Genomic DNA, 4,133 nt, shown 5'->3' on the forward strand with positions numbered 1-4,133 from the left:
GGTGGAGCTGCCTGTTGCGTCATTAACTGTCGGGAGGTTGACAATGTTTTGTGGGTAGAGATTATAAAGTTGTTTGTACACTATTACTGCGGTATTGAAGAAAGAGGTGTTTTTCACATTCAGCCACTTCAATTCTTGGAAGATAGGTGTGACGTGGTCATATTTACGAGCCTTTCCATCGGCAACTCTGACAGCAAAGTTTTGTAGTTTTTGTGTTTTGTTTATAAGTGTGTTGTTAGTAGTACCCCATATAGTGTTGCAATAATTGATAAGACTCAAGACTAGCGACTGAATAACTATAATGCGAGTTGGTTTGTCAAAACAGTGTTTGATTCTATTAATATATAATAAGGTTCCAATAACTTTTCTAGACATTTCGTGTATGTGTGTGTCGAAAGTCATATATTTGTCGATATGGATACCAAGAGTTTTAACTTGTGAGGAGGGGTATATTTTGGTGTTATGGAATGTTACAGATGTGTCTTCTGGTATATGGGAATGAGTTGTCGTGTTCCTATAAAAATACACTGTGTTTTCTTTGTGTTTAATTTGAGACCGTTCATAAGAAAATACTCTCTGGCTCTGTGTAGTGTTCGTTCGGCCTCGGAAATTAAAAGATTTAGTTGAGAAGGAGTACCTGTGTGGATGAACTGCGTATCATCCGCGTATTGGACAAGGTGACAGTTTGTGACGTAATCAGACAAGTCATTCACGTAAATATTGAAGAGTATTGGTCCTAATATAGATCCCTGGGGAACACCGAATTTTATGGCAGCTTTTGAAGAGATGGTTTGGTTGAGACGTACTGACTGCGACCTGTCTCCCAAATAGTCATTAAACCAGAATGTATCAATTGCGACTTTTTTTAGTTTTTCTAGAAGAATATCGTGACTGACACTGTCAAACGCTTTTGACAAGTCACAAAGAGTTAAAAGAGATATACGTTTTTTGTCCATGTTTTGATATATCTTGTCTGCTATAAATGTAAGGGCTGTGGTGGTGCTGAGTTTTGGTCTGAAGCCATGTTGACTTTCACTGAGAGAGTTTTTGAGAGAGAGAGAGAAAGTAGAGAGAGAGAGAGAGAGTTTTGAGAAGAGTTGACTTTCACTGAGAGAGAGAGAGAGAGAGAGAGAGAGAGAGAGAGAGAGAGAGAGAGAGAGAGAGAGAGAGAGAGAGAGAGAGAGAGAGAGAGAGAGAGAGAGAGAGAGATTACTAAAGAAAAAAACATTACGATGATTATACACACACAAAAAGAAAACAGAAAACAAGGAAAATAAATGCACCAAATATTTTTCCATCACTTACTACCATTACTCATTATTACGATCATTTTTACCACAACACCAAACAATGAAGACCCGAACAAGCCCATGACCAATCAATATATAACCTCCACGGCTTCCTTTCCCCAACAGGTAATGCGATATGGGGTCACACCTGTCCATACCTGCCCTCACCTGTCCATACCCGTCCACACCTGTCCTCACCTGTCCACACCTGTCTTCACCTTACCACACTTGTACACACCTGTCCTGTTTATATCTGTCTATACTTGTCCACACCTTACTTGTCTTATCCACACCTGTCTTCACCTCACCTGTCCTCGTGGCCCACTTATTGACACACACACACACACACACACACACACACACACACACACACACACACACACACACACACACACACACACACACACACACACACACACACACACACACACACACACACACACACACACACACACACACACACACACACAGAGGACCGGGGTTTGATTCCCCGGCCGGGTGGAGATATTTGGGTGTGTCTCCTTTCACGTGTAGCCCCTGTTCACCTAGCAGTGAGTAGGTACGGGATGTAAATCGAGGAGTTGTGACCTTGTTGTCCCGGTGTGTGGTGTGTGCCTGGTCTCAGGCCTATCCGAAGATCGGAAATAATGAGCTCTGAGCTCGTTCCGTAGGGTAACGTCTGGCTGTCTCGTCAGAGACTGCAGCAGCAGATCAAACAGATAGATATATTTACAGACCACAAAAATATAGAATATTACACTATAATTTTGAACAATTGGGTTATGATCCATATTAAAAACTAAAGAAAATGTGACCATGATAGTAATTAACTCAAAATACACACACACACACACACACACACACACACACACACACACACACACACACACACACACACACACACACACACACACACACACACACACACACACACACACACACACACACACACACACTATCACTGGAAAATCGAACCAATAACAGGTGAACAATAAAGAACAGTGGCGAGCCAGTGAGCCAATGAGAAAAGGACACATACACACATACATACATAAAAATAACATAAACAAAGGAATTATGACTTATGGTAAGAAAGAGTAACAAGAGAAGTAAAACTCTGAATAAGAAAGTAAAAGTGAAAATAGCATAGAGGAATTATGTCTAAGGGTAAGAAAAAACCAAAAATGAAAATAACGTAAACAAAGGAATTATAGCTAAAGGTGAGAAAAAAGACAACGAAAGTAAAAATATGAATAAAAAAAGTGAAAATGAAAATAGCATAGAAGAATTATGACTAAGGGTAAGAAAAAGAACAATAAAGATAGAAACATTATTAACTCCTTTAGTACTGGGACGCATTTTTATTTTGAGTTTTGGGTGTGATTAGACGATTTTATTGACATTAGGAAAGATTTATGGAGCTCACAACATTAATGGCCAGAGTCTTCACTATTTTAATCCCCACGGAAGTTCCTGAAGCTGTATAAAATCACCAAATAGTAAGCAGAATGAATATGGAAACATGTCCTGTACTGAAGTGTTAAAAAAATAAAAAGAACATTCATTAGGGCAACAAAACTGAAAACAAAGTAGATGCCTGAAAAAAAAATAATAGGTAGCAAAATGAATGAATAACAAATAAGAAGGAAGAGAAGACGCCAATAACGAAAGAGAATATCCGTAAGTACGAGAAGAAGAAGTAAGAGGAAACAAAAAGACAAAGACAAAGAAGTGGGCATGTCAAGTGAAAATAACATAAATAATAGTAACAATAGATAAATAGCAAGTGAGAACTAACACAAGATTCTAAAACAGTAAAAGAGAAGACGCATAATAAAAAGAGACCAAAAGGTAGAGAAGAAGAAAAGAAAGCCTCAAAATAATGTAAATAATAGAAGAAAATAAGTAGATAGCAAATAAGACTCAAGGAGGATATTTTAACGAGTACTGTAGGATTGAGAGAGAGAGAGAGAGAGAGAGAGAGAGAGAGAGAGAGAGAGAGAGAGAGAGAGAGAGAGAGAGAGAGAGAATTACAGTAAAATGACACATAACTATATAAGCAATAGGAATGAGATTAACAAAGAGAACATCCAATCCAAATTTGGAGAAGAGGTAAGAACTAACAACAAGAGTAATAGACATAAAAAAAAGTAAAAATATAAATAAGTAAGAGAAAAAAGTAAATAAATAGCAAATAATACTGACATCTCTCTCTCTCTCTCTCTCTCTCTCTCTCTCATTTTTCCTCACCGCTAACCTTGTCACGAATACTCTGCGTGACGTCACCCTTGATGTCCCAGCCCACCCACACCCCGCCTCCACACACCCCTGTCCTCTCGTACCCCCCTCCTCCCGCCCCTCGCTCACCGCCCCCGTGTGCCCGTGATTAGTCTGCGCCCGGGGAGCGAAATTTTTTTTTCCCAAACGATTTGGAGTGTGGGGGCGGGGCTTAAGTGATGCGTGTGTAGAGAAAACGAATTTTATGGTTAACTTAATGATAATATTTTATTAACAATCACACTCTCTCTCTCTCTCTCTCTCTCTCTCTCTCTCTCTCTCTCTCTCTCTCTCTCTCTCTCTCTCTCTCTCTCTCTCTCTTGATTATGGAATGTATATCTATAACTAAATGAAGGGTTCTCAACTTTGGGGTAGACGTATCTCCTGTGGTAGACTACTGGAGAGGAATTCTGTGGATACGTGACAGGTAATACAATAGTCACTCTTGCTAGTTTTCTATAGATCGCGTCGTTTCTCACGCGTACGAAACAGGTACCGTCATCACAAGCACGACTGTTAACACGCAGATATCAAAAGATTTCCTTCTCTCGTGTGTCATACTTTGAA

General features: G+C 39.4%; 1 long non-coding RNA gene across 2 annotated transcripts in view; it reads left to right on the forward strand.

The window, feature by feature from the left end:
- Positions 1-3,854: 3,854 nt before the first annotated feature.
- LOC123500512 overlaps positions 3,855-4,133 on the forward strand; it is a 1,677-nt gene continuing 1,398 nt past the window's right edge. For both annotated transcript variants that reach the window (XR_006673360.1, XR_006673361.1), the window contains exon 1: positions 3,855-4,133. This exon is cut by the window's right edge and continues 1 nt beyond it. This is a non-coding gene — a long non-coding RNA (uncharacterized LOC123500512).

This window comes from Portunus trituberculatus, unplaced genomic scaffold, assembly GCF_017591435.1.
Source record: "Portunus trituberculatus isolate SZX2019 unplaced genomic scaffold, ASM1759143v1 PGA_scaffold_375__1_contigs__length_70525, whole genome shotgun sequence".
Classification (NCBI taxonomy): domain Eukaryota; kingdom Metazoa; phylum Arthropoda; class Malacostraca; order Decapoda; family Portunidae; genus Portunus; species Portunus trituberculatus.